The sequence below is a fragment of the Thermobia domestica genome, chromosome 13 (genome assembly GCF_964235325.1).
Source record: "Thermobia domestica chromosome 13, izTheDome1.hap1.1, whole genome shotgun sequence".
Classification (NCBI taxonomy): domain Eukaryota; kingdom Metazoa; phylum Arthropoda; class Insecta; order Zygentoma; family Lepismatidae; genus Thermobia; species Thermobia domestica.
Window position 1 is genome coordinate 4,480,989 of NC_137466.1, and position 20,934 is coordinate 4,501,922.

At 32.9% G+C, this 20,934-nt stretch overlaps 1 protein-coding gene across 1 annotated transcript in view; it reads right to left on the reverse strand.

The window, feature by feature from the left end:
• The window catches only part of LOC145669094 (uncharacterized), a 79,389-nt gene extending 58,900 nt beyond the window's left edge, over positions 1 to 20,489 (reverse strand). The window contains exon 1 of the mRNA XM_081737443.1: positions 20,428 to 20,489. The gene's annotated coding sequence lies outside the window, so the exon portion shown is untranslated. The remainder of the gene's footprint in view (positions 1 to 20,427) is intronic.
• Between the last annotated feature and the right edge of the window lie 445 nt (positions 20,490 to 20,934).

The following is a 20,934-nucleotide window of genomic DNA, read 5'->3' on the forward strand; positions in this document are numbered from 1 at the left end:
ATGCAGGGCAGCAAATGCTCTCTTACAAACTCCATTTATTTGGTCTGACCAGGAGAGATGTTGATTTAGTATGACTCCCAAATTTTTGACAGTTGTAGAGAATGGAATAACAGTATTGGACAATTTTATATTTGGGAGCTGATAGATATTAATAGAAGAAAGAATTCTTGGGGAGCCAATTAAGATGCACTGCGATTTTGTTGCATTTAATTTTAACCCATGAGCCGTAGACCAGTCACTGATTTTATTTAACTCGGTATTTATTTTCTCAATCGCATTATTAATATCTTGTTGGGGAAAAGAAGCATATAACTGAAAATCATCAGCGTAAATGTGGTATTTACAATATGTGAGAATTTTAGGGAGATTATTAATGTAAAGGGCAAAGAGAAGGGGACCTAGTACGCTACCCTGCGGCACTCCACTGTTGATACAATGCCATGTCGATATGTGATCCTGATTGATCACTACTCTTTGTTTACGTTCTTGAAGGTAAGAATGAAACCATTTAACCACTGATTCAGAAAAATTAAACAATAATGATACTTTCTGAAGTAATATGTCAAAATTAATCGTTTGAAATGCCTTACTATAGTCAAGTAGAGAAAGGAGCGTCAGTTTTCTGTTATCAATACCCCATCTTATATCCTCCGTTACGTTTACTAGTGCAGTGCATGTGCTATGATTACTTCAAAAACCAGATTGAAATGTATCCAGTAAATTATTTGTTGTTAAGTATTCCCGAATTTATCATTTACAATATATTCAAAAACTTTTGAAAGCACGGGAAGAACACTGACAGGACGATAGTCTGCGATATTGTCAGCGTTGTTCTTTTTTGGAAGTGGGCGGACCTTAGCGAGTTTCCATACTGTGGAAAAAGTACCTGTGGCAAGAGAGTAATTAAAAATGTCAATGATAGGATTAAGTACATGCGGTAGGATTTTCCTAATCATGGTTATTGAAATATCATCTGTACCAGTGGCTTTAGATTTAATTCTTTGGATCGCTTTTAAAACATGTGCAGGCTGTACGTGAGAAAACGAGAACAGAGAGTTAATTTCCTAGGCTACAATATTATTCATTGTTTGCAGTTTCATGGAGGCTGGTATCATATGGCTTTGACAGAAAAAAATGTTCAATTCATCTGGCGTATAGTTAACTGCGTTCTTGGCTATGTTTCTCCCAACACCTAATACTTTTAGTCGTTTCCAAAGAACTGCTCCATTATTTTCGAATTCAAGTATTTCATAGGCAAAGCGCCGTTTTGCCTTCCTTACTTCTTAAGTGCAACGGTTTCTTAATATCCTATAGTTTTCGAATTTTGTATTGGAATTTATTGTGCTATCACTGGAAGGATCACTATTTTTAACATGTTTCCTGTATGCTCTATAAGCTTTATTTCTCCACGCCATTAACGAACGTAATTCATCGGTTAACCATGGTGATGGTGGTCGCGAAACACGTTTCTTAACTATAGGGGCGTGTCTGTCATATAAATTTATTATTAAAGAATTTAGAGTATTTACCTGCTCGTCAACTGTGGGGAGGCAGTTTATTGAGTGCCACGGCAAGCAGGCAGTGTCGATGTTCAGGTCTACTTCATTTATGTACCTAAAGTCTCTGTATGATGTGAATTTAGTTTTATATTGCGGAACTCCAAGTTTGTAGGATATATATAGCATATCATGGTACGAGATGCCCGGTGTATGGATTTGACCGTGGCTAATTACATGTTCTTCCTTGGATACCAGTATCACACATATCCATGATTCTGAGTTCCTTATGTGATGGGTTGGACCAAGAGGACAGATAGCAAGGTTAAGGCCCGAGATCGTATCCCGACATTACAAGACTTCGTCTTTCGTTGTTAAAAGATCCCAATTTGTATCATTCATTATTATGGAATGCTGATAATTGGGTAAATGTTTTGCAATATCGTCAACAAAGTTTACGAAGGATGTACAGGGGGACGATACACAACACTCAAAAGCAATGTCTGGTGACCTACAGTGACTTCGAGTATAATATATTCTGAACTACTGTTATATACACCAGCTGACTGAGACAGAAGTTTGACCTGGAAGTTGTCTCGTAAGTATATTGCCACACTCCCGCCGCGTTTACCCTTTCTATTGTATGTAAAGAGATGGAAACCTGGTAAATGAACGAGGTTGTTTGAGAGGGAATCCTGTAACCAAGACTCAGAAATAAGTACTGCATGCACATGTTTAAAAGAGGATACAATTCTTTCAATTTCCACGAAATTTGAAAGAAGGCTTTGCGCGTTGAAATGAATAGCGTTGAAGTTCCCTTCGGCAAAATCTGGTTTCTGGTCATGGGAGGTAGTTTCCAAAGGGGGAGGGAGGAAGGTCATTGTCACTTTCTATGAGGGTGGAAGTGTCCAGCCCACTGAAACAGTTAGAAATCAAGGTTGCCATATTTAAGTCTGCGAATGTGTCATTCATTGTCCTATCTTGAGAAGATAATCAGATGCAATGTAAAGTAATATACTTGAAATGTTTACAAGAATCCTTTCTCTATACATACGTACAAGATAATCGGTAGTTCTTGTGAATATGTGAATCACTATAGAAACTTAAACAATGTTTATCACATTGTTTAAAATTAAACAAAATTCATCGAGTGATAGAGTTTCAATAATCAGATTGCAACGATAATATGTAGTGTTAAAAAGGACACTGATTTGTTACGTAGAATTTCCTTCTTTATTGATATACAAACCCGTACATTCATGCTTCTAAACGTGGTGGCCATATTTGTACATTTATACTGCTAAAAAAGTAAGAACACATCTTAGAAAGATGTAGTTTAGGAATTATAGCCAATAAATGATAAGGATAAAATAAATTCATCTCCTCATTAGAATGAAAAAGTAATTTAATTTCAGGAGCAAAAATTACTAAAAAGTGTTGGTGTTACATAAAGTAAGTCTATTCGAACTGGGACAACAACCAATATTAAAATGTTTGTTGCAGTTTTTTTGGTGTTTGAGATCAGTTACTAAAACTCAAATACTTTACAAATAATAATAATAACACTCAATGGATTACATTTTGTTACGCAGTAAGAGAGTGTATCAAAGAACAAATGAATACACAATGGTATGAAGGTTTCAGATATTATATTAACACCTGTATCATCAAAAAACATGATTGATCTTATAAGGCAACCAGGATATCAAATTGGTTTAATGTAACACCAGTAAATTGTAATATGGATCAAACTGATGCTAAAAATAGAGCAAATAACGTTCTAATTAAATACCAAGCTAGAAGAAATAATTCACTTTTCTGAAGTGCCATGAAGTTCACTTAAAGCGTTGGAAACTAAAGTATAGAGTCACTCAAATCCAGTTGACTAAATCCAAGAAGTTCAGGTCCTGAATGAAAAATTTGTAGCTACAGATGGCAAAGCTAGCTTTTTTATGAACATGGGAGATAACGAACATCATACAATTGAAACCAGGTTTTGTAATGAATCTCAATATACACAAGAGTACTATCGCGAACTACAAGAACTGGATTCCGCTTCTCAGAGTGGGGCTGAAGTGAGAAGACGGCTACGTAATATTAATGCTTATATACGACAGAATGTTTCGGTGCAAATAAATCCTAGCAGATTAAGAAAAGGATTAGGTTTAGCGAAATAAGGTCCATGACCAAGTTTAACGGAAGTCGGATGATATTCCAGTTTTCACAGTTCTGGAAGAAACTAGAAGCGGAGTGTGACTTGATCGGTGTTGATAAATCTAGTATATTTAAAATGGTACAATATACGTTAAAAGCGTCATGTTCGGTTTGACTTAAGGCTCTTAAAGTAACTTACATACTTACGGTGATTTCAAAAGAGCTTTAATAGAAAAAAATTACAATGATTTCGTCTTAGCTAATCGGGATGCTCAGATAAGAAATATTTGTTCCAATTAGAAAGTCGTTAAAAGCATTATTTGCTTTTTTAGATACGCATAAAATGATCTGAAATTATTGAATCCTTTTCAATTGGAAAGACTTATTTATAGTTGCCTCTATATGTGTGTTCCTGACTTACAAATTACAGTAAATACTTATATCGTCACAATGTATTAACTTTAACTATTTACTAATTATAGTTGAAGAATATGAAAATCAAATAGTGACACAAAATAGTTCAATGTGAAATCAAGCTAACCATTTTCCTGTACGAAATATAAATGCCAAAAAGGTAATAATAAGAATATAAGTTGTAACAGGTATCCTTACAAAACTGAGTTTATTTAATGGAAATGGATGTACGTTATGCATTTAATTACAGATCTGCAGCAACTTCAGAAGCAACAGACAAATTCTACATAATGTACATAGAAACAATGAATTTCGTAGTATGCGAAATGTTTGGCAAGAATGTAACTGTAATAATTTCCGAAGCTGTAAAAATATCCCAGTTGATGAACAGAATAATGTACAGTACATATACAACATTCGAGAGAAATGTGCGCTATGGAATCTGAGAAAATTCAATTTTTATATAATAATATTTAATGGTAGATATGGGTGGCACGGAACGCACCAAAACTGCACTAGTAACCTATTGTTATCGTTATAAGAATAATTGTTTATACTCTTGTAATAATACTGTAGATAGTTTAGTTATGCTCTTTCTTGGAAGTGAAAATATTCATTTACTTTAAAGTAAGCATTTGAAGACTATATTTATGCACTAAACACGTGCATCCAGAAGTTTTTTACTTGTATGATATTTAAAACACAAAACGTGTTGGTTTCAGATATATTGATGAGGAGAAAATTGTATCCTACCCAGAATACGAAATCAAACGGGTTAGGTATTTTTAAAAATATAAATAAGTTTTGTATCTACACCTAATCTAATCAATTGTAATAAAGAAAATTTTCTATTCAATATTTTTCAACAGTAAGGAGCGACTACAACCTTACACATTGTAACGCATATCTGTGCGGCAAATATGAAAACGATCGTTGTTATTGATTGTAATGCTCCAAATAAAATATTTTAATTTGCATTAATTTATATTCATAATTACTGTTTATTTTTGAAGTATAAAAATGATTATAAATGTATTGATAATTGATACGAGGGTAATATATTTAGTAAACGAATTTAATGTAAAATGTTTATTTTACGGTAAAAAAAATTGTTTGTTAATTTATGCAGAGCTAAAAATTAACAGTTCCCAGTAGTTCGAGGGTCGTTTTATACTATGATAATATGTTACGAACGATACTACGTAAGAACTCTTTTTAATGATAGGCAGGCTTGTACATTTATGCCGCTAAATGTTGTAGTTATATTTATACATTTAGTTTGTTGAAATATAATAAGTGCGAACGACATTTCGAAGGATGTGGTTTTAGAAGTACAGCTAATTAAGGGTAAGTATTATGTAAATTCAATGCCTTAAGAGATAAAAGTAATTTAGTTTCAGAGACTACTTTTCATAGAGAGTTTTGGTGTTACATAAAGTAAGTTTAATCGAACTAGGAGAGTAACAAACACCAAAATGTTTGAATCAAGGTTGGTTAAAGAATTATATAGATTTAAACACAAAAAGAGAACTAAACAACACATGAATTTGAGAAGAACTTTCAAAAGCTAACGAATAACTCCGTGTTTGGAAAAACAATCGATAATACTTGAAAAATTTGTTAAACGTATACAAGTTTAATGTGGTTCAGCAAGAGTAGATGAACAAATTGCTCAACCAAATTTTGAATATACAATTATTTATACAGAGAATCCATATGCAATAATATTTAATGAAGCCAAATTAACTTTTAATAAACATATATATTTTGGAATGCGTATATTAGAATTGCCAAAATATGGGAAACATGACACCAATTATAATGTGGTGAAACCGAAACATAAGAAAAAATAGAAATATTTTACACAGATACGATATTCATATTTTTCTTGTTTAAACCAAAGATGTATACAGACACAAAGAATTACATTGGTTACTTCAATACAAGTGAATATGCAGAAAAGTGTAGATACTAAATATCACAAATAAATAAAGAAATACTTTATGGGGAAAAAAGATGAAATTAATCGTAAAATTCTAGAAGAATTGGTTGGTTTAAGTTCAAAAGTGAACACAAATAAAGCTTTACAAATCGATTTCCAGATAAAGCAATTTAAAGTGAATTTGTTAAAGAAAAATGTCGTAAAAAGAAAATAATATTAAGAAAGTATTGTACATAAATATCTCAATTAAAGAAACGGACTCTTTATAGAAGCAAAAGGACTATTATTATAAGAAGAACCGAATTGGAAGTTTTGGGTATGATATATATAGTGAATAAGTAAATAAGTTAGCATTAAGCTATGTAGATGATAAAATATGTATTTTTAAAAAGATGGTATAAATACCTTACCATATGCCAATTATGTTACAAGGGAAGTAGAAATTGAAATATTAAATACAATGTATGTGAGTCATTTACATAAATATACCTAACAAGAGGCATAACCCAATTGTCCGGTTCCGATTTCAATGAATTTTGTTTTGATGATAGAGGACATGTATGTATTATCTGTTATGCAAAATGTTTTGCCATGGTGCATGTTTTCTATATTTCTATAATTTTTAGGAGTTGTGATGTGGTTATTAGAGATTACTACAGAAGTCCCTTACTACCCTTTGTAAACGGAGTGTTAATGAAAGCACAACCATGTAGATACATATAAGGCCTAGGGGGATCGTATTGTAGGTATTAAGTTGACGGCAGACATCTTGAAAACCGCCATTTTGAATTAAGGTCAATTTTTTGAAATGGGAATAGGATAATGCGATACATAATTTCGAGAAAGAATTTAATAAGAACGACAATGGTAAAGCTAGTTTTAAGATACGCCCATTTGGGGAGAAGTTACAGGCATACCAATTGTTTGTACTTACTATGTGCGTAAGTTTCTTACCTCCGCTTCTAACCCGCGTATTAATGGCAATAAGCGGATAAAACTTCGGTGATATATATTATGGCTAGAGGGAAGTGATACGGTAAGGATATCCTTGACGGCAGCCATCTTGAAATCCGTCATTTTGAATTAAAGTGGTTTTGAAAAATGAAAAACAGCATGTGACACCTCTTTCTAATAGTAAATTTTCCCAAAAAGCAAATTGGATGCTTCTTTTTTCTCTTTATTGTTAACCATTATGATATTTACACTCTTTCTAATGTGCACCAAACGTCTATTATTCAATCTTTCAAATTGGCAACACTTTTAATTTTCACCGCATATTTCAAAATTCCATTTGGCACTTTGCAGTTGTTGCCATGGCTCATGTTTTCTAAATTTATTACTTATTTTAAGAGTAGCTACTTGTCAGTTCGTGAATAGTGTTGGGGTGAGCATCCAGGATTTTTTCTGAATTTTGAAGACTTGCCATGTAATTATTTATTTTAAACCATAATACATGATGAATCTATCAACCTATGTGACGTAAAGAAATACAAATGAAATTAAAACAAATTGGTGTTATAAGAACACAAAATTATCAAGAAATGTAGCCTACAGGTTGCACAAACGTCAAACAATAAAATATTTTTAATAAATACAAGTTTAAAGGAAAAGCAGCAGTGTTAGAAAATATCAAAGAGGCATAATGACTTTTACAAACACACTGTTTGTACCATAAACATAGTATGAAAACAGGTAACTTGTTTATAAAGAGGCGTAACTTAATCAAGTTCCCGATCAATACTGATTATAAATCTTACAAACATGAACCATCGACAACAATCACTAGAAAACGAATGACTTCTTGTGTCTGAGTAGTTAAAAAATTGCCATAGAACATAAATATACATTAAAGAAATAAATATAAAACAAAACAAAATACTGTTGATTTACACGACAATCATTATACGTTTTTCTTTTTGAAATGAATTTTCATTTGATTTCTCTTCTCATCTACTATTCATTACAAGTTACGTCTTTGGTATTACCTGAATGCAAATTTCAAGTTCTTTCGTTGTGCGATGATTCATTTTAAGGGCGTAGTAAACGAGTATTTTAAGGGCAGGTATAGGAAATAAATAATTACATGGCAAGTCTTCAAAATTCAGAAAGATTGCTCGATGTTTATCCCAACACTATTCATAAACTGACAATCGCAACTCTTAAAAAATGTAATAAATTTAGAAAACACGAGTCATGGCAACAACTGCAAAGTGCCATTGGAATCTTAAAACATGGGGTGAAAATTAAGAGTGTTGCCAATTTGAAAGATCGAATAATGGACGTTTGGTCCACGTTACAAGCAGTCCTAAATTCATACCGGTTAACTATAGGAAAAAAATAGTATAATATTGACTTTTGGTGAACATTTACTATTAAATTGAGGTGTTACATGCTACGATATTCATTTTTCGAAACTTCAATTTAATTCAAAATGGAGGATTTCAAAATGGTTGCCGTCAAGGATATCCTTATCGTATCACTTCCCTCTAGGCATAATATGTATTACCGAAATTTTATAGACTTATTATCATTAATACGCGGGTTAGAAGCGGACGTAACGGACTTACGCACATAGTAAGTATAAACAATTAATATGCCTGTAACTTTTCCCCAAATGGGTGTATCTTAAAACTAGCTTCACCATTGTCTTCCTGATTAAATTCTAGCCCGAAATTATGTATCGCATTATCCTAGTCCCATTTCAAAAACTTGACCTTAATTCAGAATGGCGGATTTCAAGATGGCTGCCTTCATATTCGTACCTACCATACAACTTTCCACTAGGCCTTATATGTATCTACATGGTTGTTCTTTCATTAACGCTATGTTTACAAATGGTAGTAAGGGACTTCTGCAGTAATATCTAATAACCATATCATAACTTAAAAATCATAGAAAGATAGAAAACATGCACCATGGTAAAAATTTCTGTCATAACAAATAATACATACATGTGCTGTATCAGCAAAAGAAAGAAAACAATTGGGTGATGCTCCTAGTAAGCAAAACATAATAGAAAAATAAGATAACAAATATTATTGCAAAACTTGAAAATCATTTGCGGAACAGAATAAACGAGATTGTACAAACTCTTTCTGTTTTTGCACTTCTAGCTGATGTGAAAATTACCATATATTTGTAAATGTAAATACAGAGAATAACATAAAGTACTTGTAGATGAAAGCTTTAGTTTTATTCAGATATATGCCTACACTTTATGGTGTGAAATATAAAAGTTTGATTAATTAAACATCCTTGCATTATACGTAATGGTGTATAATAATTTGCGTAAAATATTTGAATAGTTTTTGTACATAAAAACCTTAAAATAAGAATTCTGCCTTAGAAATTATTTCTTAAATTAAAGGAATATAAATTGGCCGATAATTCCTACGCAAAGTAAATTATCTCCTTCTGTGTAACACCGTAATTCTCTCTTTTAGCTTACTTCGGAAATGGCATTTTTGCAAACTTATTTGAAATAAAAAATATATATTGTTGAGAAGGGAAGCAGAAATTCCATTCTCTGTAGTGCTTTTTCTGCCAGTAAATATTTGTGTTATTTTTTGCTGCTTCTTCTGCTAAGTTTTTTTAAATTTGTTCTTTGCTTACCGTAAGATTCTTCTGTACTCATATTCTCATTCTGAAGTTTACTTTTGAACTGGTAATAAAATTTGCAAGTAAGTTATTTTGTTCTTTAACATCTCATTCCTTTGTGATCTCCCTGTTACTTCTAGATGTCTTCTATAGTCAAAATTTTCTCTACGAGAGAACTTTAGTCCTTTGTGATAATATAGTTCTACCATTCTCAATGCTGTGTTTGATTCCGTTTGTACATGCCATCCAGAAAACTTCTTTTTAGTAGTACCTTAGACAATCCTGGAAATTTATCTATGGAATTTTCTTAGTTGTTTTCCTTTTAGAGTTTTCTGCGGAGTTTGCTAAAATTATATAGTTGTAAAAATTCTTTTTGTTAGCAATAATTTCGGATTTTTTGTAATGTATTTTGGGATACATTCTGGATATTAACTTTTGTTGCTTTGGATATTTTAAAACGCATTGTAAGCTACTTTTCAGTTCGTAATTTTGTCAACACTTTATAAAATTCGGTCTCAAATTACTTTAGAATGAAATTCAAGTTGTTCAATTTTTCAGTTATAAACCGGTTGCGAAGTCATAGTACTAGTTACAAGCAGCACTTAGAAGAAAATAGAACTGGAAAGAAGGAATACCCAAACACTGTTAAGTTTCTCATAAACTCGGCCTTCATACACACAAAAAAGGTTTTACTTTACTATTTCTAGAAGATATTGGACTCATCCTAAAAATTCGTTAACTTGTTTTCGTAGATTTGTTAATATAAACATATAACTCAATAAATATTTTGTCTTTTGATCATATTTGGTTTATTCTTAAAATGTTCAAATAGAAATATTTTGTAGTTTGCTTTCTAAATGGCCTGTTATTCTTGCCTTTTATCTACCGTGTTCTGTTCCGAAAGCTTCGAAACTTATAAGCTGTGGTCTGTGTTGTTTCTTGAACAGGTGCTCTCTGGTGTTTGTCAGTGGTTAAGAGGACGAGTCGATGTTTTGTTCCGCATTTTAAAAGCAAAAAATTGCAGAATACTCAGAAACATAAAGCATTGAAATTGTACCCAAAACAAATTGGAAGTAGAAAATTTTTCCTTGTAAAGTAACACGCATGGAAGTTGATAGAAGATTGGACCATAATAACTAAATAAATGGGAGATAATCTATACTGGCTTTGTTAAATTGTGTTACCTTTTCGTTCCTTCCCTTCAGATTTTTACATATGAGGTCAAATCGGATTTTGACCTTAACTTTACAAGAGACAAGAAACTACAACAAATTTTGAAATTTTACCAGCTTATCGGAAGCATAACAGAAATTCCATGAGAAGAAAATTGCCTTTAATCTACAACATTATACTAAAAGTCAAAGATATTGGATAATTGATAATTGCTAAACGCTACAAAACTCTGCACTTTACTATAGAACGAACGGATAGAAAGGTACTCTCTATTTTCTCTCGATGTTTTTGTTTGCGAGTTGAATAGAAAGGAATACAAGGAAATAATAAACTTTTGAAGTATCCAACTCCACTTTTCCAAACGTTGATAATACTACGACTCCTCTGTTACGTAATATTTTTCCACGTGGAATGTCTCCCAATGAAATTCAATTGTAAACATGCTCGGAACACGTTTTAAGTTCAGATATTAAATATATCATTATGTTAAACATTTTAAAATTAATTAATACTTTCTTACGTTCTTTAGTCATTTTATTACACGTAACTACAAAAAACTTAAATTAGGGTGACTGCGGGTATATACGCCAGTGCAGCTAAATACGCCAAGTGCCTTATTTCGTGTTTGACTAGGAACACTTTCTTTGTAAGCGTAACTTTAGTATTTGTGATTCCATGGCTACTAAATCAGTACCAGGAAGAGTGCAGCGAAATACACCAGGGGTTGTGCAGGACTGACTGCAAGAGACAGAGATGTTTTCTTTTGTCCCACATCATCCATGTAATATCGGTTTAGATTCTTTAAGTCACAGTACAGCGATACGGTTTGTTTATCTTCTTATGGACTGAAACTTTTCAGTTTGAAACTTAATTTCAACTTTGTAGATTATCGTTTTTACGTTCGTCTTTTTTATATTCATCTTGCACTTTGGTTATTCTATTATTCTGCTCCAGCCATGTTGTGTGGTAATATTTGAGTTCGTACAATAAAGACGATGTAAGCAATGGCAAAATTTATTACAGGTTTCTAATATTGCCCTACACTTGGCATAATTATCTTCACGTGTTGGTAAATACGCCACTTTGTAACTACCTTTTATTTTACCTTGGGTACAGAACAGAAGTGAGGGGCATCATTGCGTGATTTTTTCTACACACGCGAAAGTGTACTCTGCAACGCACATGTGTTATGCTTTGTGTTCCATAAAATTTAAGGTCATAAAAAATCAAACACCCTTAACATGGGTTATTTACCTGCACTTACCTTACAAATATAGAAAACAATAAGAGAAATAAATTTAAGAAACGGTCAATATTTTCTCCTTCTGTTTAGAACGGAAATTCTTAAAATCGTATAGTTTTATTGTGAAACTGATATGAAAATTAATGGACTTACCAGAAAATCCATTGTTCATCCACAAAAGATACAAATACAATTCTTGGAGTTCCACTTATTTAATGATATATATTTTAACATAGCAGAAAATACGTGAGACTAGGAACACATAGCAGAATTAATAAAAAGATTATGGCATATGTTTTAACCCCAATTTTAACATAGCAAGTTTACATAAGACTACGAACACATAGCAGAACTAATAAAAAGTATGGCATATTTTCAACCCTTTTTTTAACAAGCAGAAATTACTTAAGATTACGAACACATAGGAGAGCTAATAAAAGTGTATGCCATATTTCTCAACCCCTATTTTCACATAGCGGAAATTACATAAGACTAAGGACACATAGCAGATATAATAAAAGATTTCGAGTTATTTTTCCATCCCTATTTTAACATAGCAAAAATTACATAAGACATGTAACAATAGGTCATCAACTACTACACGTTCCAAAAGTACTGACCATCAAGGTCTTAGGTCAAATATTTAAGCCTTAATTAAATCTAAACGGAGCAACGTATTGATGTGCTGTTTCCACAATTATTAATAGGTCATCAACTAATACATGTCCCAAAAGTAGTGACCATCGAAGTCAAATACTAAATATTTAACCCTTAATAACTTGCAAACAGACCGACGGATACACTTCTGTAACCTATTCAGTTTTGTACCAAGCAGAAGAAAAATGAAGAAGGAATAATTTTCAGTGGCTTATTTACTTTTGTATTAACGAGAGAGAAAATCAAATAAACGCCTTTTTAACTAACTGAGAATCTTCTAACTTGTACTACGCAAACAAAGAAAGGAATAATGAAATGGAATAATTGAGTTTTACGTTCTACGGTTATGCCGGTTAGGCTAAAGGAGACGATGATGATGAGTAATGAATGAAATGGTGGAATGAAGAAAGTGGGATTAAACGGGAGAACCTCGAGCATACCCACACACACGGTGTTTGTCCATTACAAAGTTCACTTGGCGGAGGTTGGGATCGAACCCGTGACCCATAGCACCAGAGGTGAACGATTTACCGCTAAACCACAGTGGCCCAAAGGAAGGAATAATTTTGTAACAACCATAAAAAGTGAAGAAGGGTCATCTTAACTAGCTCAGTGTATATCATTTCTTACTACTTAAATAAGCGAAGGAATATATTTGTACTAACTTGAAAAAGTGAAAAAGGACAATTTTAAGTGGCTCAGAACTTCTCGACCATTTTGTTCTATTTAAACGAAGGTATAACGTTTGAGTGAGCCTTTCAATTTTTACCAAGAAGAGAAAAGCGAACAAGTATCCTTTTAACTAACTCAGAATTTTATGTCATTTTGTAATACTCAAATAAATGAAGAAATAAATTTGGATGGAGTATTTAGTTTTGTAACAAGCAGAAAAAGGAAAGAATTAACATTTTGTACTAATCAAGTAAACGAAAGAATAAGTTTGTACTGACCAGAGAAGGCGGAGAAGAATCATTTTAACTAACTCAGCATTTTATATCTTTTTGTGCTACTTACAAAATGAATAAATATATTGAGGTGTCCTATTTTCTTTTGTACCAACAAGAAAAAAGCGAAGAAGGATCAATTTTAACTGGCTTAGAATTTTATATCTATTTGTAATATTTAAACAAACGAAGGGATAATTTTTTACCAAACAGAAAAAGCAAAGAAATACCATTCAACTCACTAATAATTTTTGTGCTACAAAATAAACAAAAGAATAATTTTTACTAACCACAAAAAGCGAAGAAAGACCATTTTGACTAGCTCAGCATGTTATATATTTGTGTGCTACTCAAACAAAACGAAGCAATAAATTTGAGTGGTCTATTCAATTTTGTACCAACGAGAAATGCCATTTTTAACTACCTCAAAATTTCTAGACCATGTTGTACTATTTAAACAAACGAAGGGATAAATTTGAGTGACCTATTCAGGTTGTACCAACGAGAAATGTCATTTTAACTAGCTGAGTATTTTAAATCATCTTGTACTATTTAAATAAACAAAGGGATAAATTGAGTGACCTATTCAATTTTGCACCAATAGCAAATGCCATTTTAAGTAGCTCAGAATGTTTATACCTTTCTGTACTATTTAAACAAACAAAGAAAAAATTGTACTAACCGGAAAAAGCAAAAATTTCATTTTAACTAACCCGGAATTTTATGTCATTTGTAATACTCAAATAAACGAAAGATAAATTTGTGTGACCTATTCAATTTTTGTAGCGAGCAGAAAAAAGGAAATATTTAACATTTTGTACTAATCAAATTAACCAAGGAATAAATTTGGGTGGCCAATTTAGTTTTCTACCAACCTCGAAAAAAAGCGAAGAAGGTACACTTTAACTAGCTAAATATTTCTTTACCATTTTGTAGTACTCAAATAAAGGAAGGAATAAATTTGGGTAATCTATTTTATTTTTGTACCAATCAGAAGAAAAGCAAAGAAGGTCCATTTTAAATAGCTCAGCATTTTAACCTTTCTGGGGGATTCAAATAAACGAAGGAATAAATTTGAGTGTTCTACTTTTTGTGCTACTATATTTTGTAATATATTGTATATTGTTGTGTCCCTAGAGAAAGGGCCACATTAAAGTAGGAATGCGCAATAAATTTTAATTGCTCTCCCCTTCTCTGTTATGTTAGTAGTCTTTGCTATGTTACATAGGAAAGCGTTCGTAGTCTATGTGCTCATAGTCTTATGTAATTTTTGCTATGTTAAAATAGGGGTTGAAAAATATGCCATACTCTTTGTTTTTAGCTCTGCTACGTGTTCCTAGTTTTCCTTGTAATTTCTGCAATGTTAAAATAGGGGTTGAAAAATATGCCATACTCTTTTATTAGCTATGCTTTGTGTTCGTAGTCTTATGCACTTGTGCTATGTTAAAATAGAAGTTAAAAAATATGCCATACTCTTTTATTGGCTCTGCTGTGTGTTCGTAGTCTTGTGTAATTTCAGCTATGTTAAAATCGGGGTTCACAAATATGCCATACTCTTTTATTAGCTCTGCTATGTGTTCATAGTCTCATGTAATTTCTGCTATGGTAAAATAGGGGTTGAAAAAAGTGTTCATAAAAGAGAACGAATACACTCTCATAAAATAGAACGAGTTTTCAGAGTATTCGATTTTCCATGGTTGGACAGTACGTGGGTGATATCGTATCGTGCGAAAGTGGACTATCGAGTACTTCGGATCAGGTGGGGCCTGGATTGTTCTACAATGGCCTTTTTACAGATCGGTAATTTTTACACTTTTGTCCATTTTCACTATATTGTCTATGTAATTTTTTTCGCCTGATCTAGTCTCTGTTGTAAAATCGCAGCGGACAATTAAACTAACATATTTTAAGAAATAACAAACAAAAATCAGTCAGAAGCAAATACTTAATGTTTTTTTAAGTTCACTTTGCACTTAATAAAAATAGCCTCCGCTATATGCTTCTCCAATTTCATCAGTCGTATTTTCGATGCTTCTTCCATTAAAATTATCTTAATAAATTTATAGCTAGAATACTTTACCACTCGTTGTTCGGTTTCATCCTACAACTTTTTGTTATAAAATATCTGTTATATAGAAATACTGGACGCGGCAGCGTTCATAGCGTAATTTGACTTGCGTAGTACAATAACATACTGCATGAATGCGCGCCAGCTCGTGCCGCATTCGTGTACTAATGAGCTGCCATTTCGAGTGTGACAGTGATTTTGAGCAGTAGAGTTCACAGCATCGTGTCTGTTCTGTTGAAAGTTATTTCAGGAATAACGACTCTGTTATTGCTACCCAGCGTCTATTTCGCCAACATTTCAACTTGAGACGTCGTGGGAAAGTTCCAAATGGACGGACCATTGTGAGGTGCTTACGTGCATTTCTAACAACAGGTTATGTTTGCAATGACAAACCGGGAATAAGTCAAACAACTATGCGGGCACCAGAAGCCGTGGAAAATGTTCGTGCTGCAAAAAAATCTGCTGCAATTTTATACCAGAGACTAGATCAAACTATTGCTTAGCCCAAAAAGAACTGCTCGTCGTCATTCGCAAACTGTGCATATGTCTGATCGCTTATTCAGGAGAATATTGCACGAAGATCTCGTTTTCACCCACATAAACTGCAGATTGTTCACGAAATTAGGCCTCGCGATTGGGTTTCACGAGAAACATTCTGTTTAATCATGTATGATCTCCTTCACCAAATTCCACAAATGTTGCACACTATCCTGATGTCAGATGAAGCTCATTTCGAGTTATGTGGTTCAGTGAATAAACAGAATAAGCGTTATTGGAGTGATGTAAACCCACATGAACTGCACATCAAGCCCTTGCACAGTTCTCGTCTCACAGTGTGGTGTGGAGTTGCTTCGTTTTGGGATTGTTGGTCCTTACTTCTTTAAGGATGACAGCGGTGTGGCTGTAACTGTCACTAGTGAACGCTACTAAAGATGCTGCAAGACATCGTTCTTCCCCAATTAGGTATGGTCGATGTGGATGTAGAACAATTATGGTTTCAACAAGACGGAGCGACCTCGCATACAGCCAGAATTTGCATGGATTTCTTGCGACAGACATTTCCAGGTAGAGTAATTTCCCGTTTGCTGACTTTTCCTGGCCGCCTTGCTCACCTGATCTTTCATGTGCAGACTTTTTTTTTTATTTGGGGCTACCTGAAGCAAGAGGTGTTCCGAACATGTTGTGCCACCATTCCTGAGTTGAAGGATTGCATCAGAACTGCCATCGGCAATGTCCCAGGGAATACGCTACGCCGAGTTATGGAAAGCTACCAACGCTGCCTAGATGAATGTGTTGTGTAGAGGGGGCATCATTTGACAGGAGTCATATTCAGAAAGTAATCTACACAATGGACAATGAATAACACATTTGTAAATGGCATATCTTTATCTATTAATTGACATAAGAGGTAATAAATACATTACAGTTACTGCCTGGTGGTGTTTTAATATTGTACTATGATCGCTGGCGGACCCTGTGTAACTCACTAAGAAATTGTAAGTATACAAAGAAGACCAACAGAAGATTACCTAAAAAGTTTGGTAGGAACAGGTTACTCAAGTTCTAGGAAACCTAAGGAAAGGAAAGGAGAGAAATGCGTCAAGGCAGAAATACTTCTGGTAGAAAGCGTATGCCACGCTGACTATTTATGAGAGAGTCAACCACAGGACCTGTTGTTGTTCGTCTGTGTCGCTGCTGCGGGTTGGCACCGTTGGATACATCCGTCATTCTGATCTTGTTAGCAAGTGTCAAGTATGTGATGTTAGTCTTTGAAACTTAGTTTGGAAATACACTGAACATGAAGGAGCTTCATCCGAGAGGGAGATAGACGCAAGACTACTGCAAAGAGTCTCCTCGCCTACATTCTGAGATAGTCATTCATTTTATCTTTCGGTTATAACTTTCCGAACTTAGAGTTTGAAAAAAAGGTACTTTTTTGAACATCTTAGGCATTTTTGATATGATTTCCATTTCACGTTCTAGCAGGATTAGTATCTGATCAACCAAAGTGTGATTATGAATTTAAGTATTACAATTGTAAGTCGTGTTATGCGAAGCTTTGAAATTCATTTTGTACACTTCCCTTTTGATATATCCTTTTTCTTAAATTGTAATATATGTAAGCAATAAAGTTCGCTTCTTTTTTACAATGTATTACTCTGTACTCCAACTTGTATCTTAGGGTAATACAAGAACGTAGGCTCAAGTAAGACCTTAGTAATATTTTTGGTGAACGTTCTCGTCTGAGACTCACCGTCTCCTAATGAGACTACTCGCAATCTTCTCATTATCTCGGAGTCAGTAGGGCTGATGTCCTACTAACTACCCAGGCTTGAATGCAAGTTGGTTCTTGAGTTTCTTGACGGAGGAGAAAAGCAACAGTCGCTGAAAAGTCAACACACGTGTAGATGAACGTTACTTATACAATCTTGTCGTAAGCGATAAAGTATGAAGTCCCTACCTCGACTTCACGCTTGGTGATACTTATAACCCGTGGTTCACATACACACTCATAGAGAGCCACACAAACCCAAACGTGCACATAAGACAAAAACAAAAAATAAATTATAACTATATACAGTATATACATGTAAAGGCAGGATACGACACGCAAAACCAATACGCAATATATATATATATATATATATATATATATATATATATGGAGAGAAAGGAGTAATTGCCAGATAATTAGATATATAGCTAGAATATCAAATTACAAGTTTCGTAAATCTTAAAAATTGAATCGTTTTGTTCTTCTTGTTTCTTTGATACATGATTGCTAACATTTCTTAAGTATCGTTTAATGACGTTTATTAGTACTATTGTATTGCTCCTTTCTAAACAATATGTGTAATTAAGATGTTTTAGCCTATTAACTGAGATTGTATTTGGCACTTTTCCATATTTCATAAAACATGACATATTAGGGATGACGAGTTTATCGTCTGTGTAATGTCCTCTTATAAAAAACTGAAAACTGAAAACACATTTCTAAATATGTTAACCAAATGCATATATTTATTTACTATAAAAGAAATGAAGAATTCATTAATAGAAAATGGACACACGTTTGAAATATATTCTTCTGCTAAACGATTCTTTAAACAAGACAGCGACACAGAAGGCTCCGATGATTTAAAACACAAATTCTTTGTTTCAGCATGGATAGACACTATTAAGCTAATACAAAATATTAACAAACTCCGTGAAAAAATGTTCTCCAAGTGTTGAGAGATGAATGGGGCAAAACATGAAGTTGAAACGCAAAATTCATAAATGTATAACTTTTTAATGTTAGAGGAAAAAGTAGGCACAAAATGAGTTTAGAAAGAAGAAGGCGAATTAAATCATGCTAAAGTCAGTCGTTGAGGCAAGTATCACATTCTGAAGTCTATTCAAATTTTTGAAAATAATATAATAAAATATAAAGACGCTGTTACACTTCAATAACTCACTAACTACATAATGATATCAATAAATTCGTTCTGAACTGTATACACTACCTTAGCTTTGTACGCTTTCAATGAACAGTCTTACAAAAAGTTTTTTCAACCAGTCACAAGTGACATTCTTTGTTTATTTTAAACGTTAAGTGATTCTACTTAATAAGTCTAGTGGCATAAGTTTTGTTATGAATCATACGTAATTATTTTTGTTCACCATTCATTCTAATAGTCTATGTACACTACATACGGAACACACACATACACACACACACACACACACACACACATATATATATATATATATATATATATATATATATATATATATATATATATATATATATATATATATATATATATTAACATTTCCATTTGATTCATGTAAGAACGGGAATGCATGGAAAATGGAAGGGGTGGATTCCAAAACAGCCTCAGTCAAGTTTTGTCAATTTTTAGATATTGCTTCTATTAAGTTCCATTTCAGCATCTTCGTATATTAAACAGGCTTTCATGCCAAAACTGCATAAATCAAATTAGCTGTAGGTAAAAGAAAACTGCGTTCTTGTCCAAAATGTCCTACGTGAACAACATTCTCTGAAGTTATTTTCTGACTCATCCCTACAAACACTTTGAAAATTCATGTTATAGATGACAATTTCACCGTTATCTTACGAGACGTAAGCAATTATAATTTTCTTTTACGTATATTACTTTTCTTTCACGGAAATAGAATGATGGAAAAGCAAACAAAACATCGTCTCCTAAAAATTTTACTTTTTTGGCAGGCTCTTTTGCAATTGAGCTCTTCAATTGTTATTATCGTCTATAGAGAGAATAGTAAGTGCATAGTTTGCGCTTGGGTAGTGGCAATTAATTGTTTAGTAGTTTGACTGAAAAACATACGTCTTAAACATTTAAATGAAAATAACATTTCTATTACTTGACCATGTGCTATTATAAACCACTAAGAGGATTTCAAATGTCTTCCCGGTGAAAATTAGTTGCTTTAGTTTGTTTTCTAAATTAATGGTATATACTCTTTCAAGTATTTATTAATCTTGGCTTTTATTATATGTAATTAGGTATGACCAAAGTTGCCCATATGTAAACAAGCTAACAACACATATATTAATTGCCTGCTCGTTTCCTATTTGCAAAACCAAATGCATCGCTAACACCAAAACCCGAACACAGCAGAAACAGAATGACTGGCTGCAACCAAAATAACTTCAATGTGTTGAGTAATTCTTATCATCTTTGCGTGTCACGTTCTGCGCTAAAGATACTTACAGATATTTCTATGCTTAGATTTCTTATCACAAAACGAAATTCACTTTCGCCGTCAGCCGACATAATCCATTCTTCCCTCGACGGAGTACCCCTGCAGAAAATATATATCACTTTGATTACTATTTTCTTATTACTTCAGCCGAAAGACAATGAATTCGAAATTTAATAATACTAAAAGAAAGATATTTATTTAAGAAGTATGTCTTATGTTTTACTAGTTGGAAGTTCTTATATTTAGTACGTATCATCACTTTTTCTACTACATTAATTTGTATTTATATTTATATTTTATAATGATTCATGTAACTGTATAAATGAGACTATTTTCGATGTAGCACTACTTCTTTATAAAAGATAATAAACTAGTTGAGACGTGATGTCTTAGGACATTGATATTAAAGAAAGTAAAATGCCATGAATTCCAAACGTCAGCTTTTTACTCTTAATCAACTTTTTTAATGGTTTCATCATTGTTGTTCTTTATGCATTCGTTTGCAACCAAAGGAT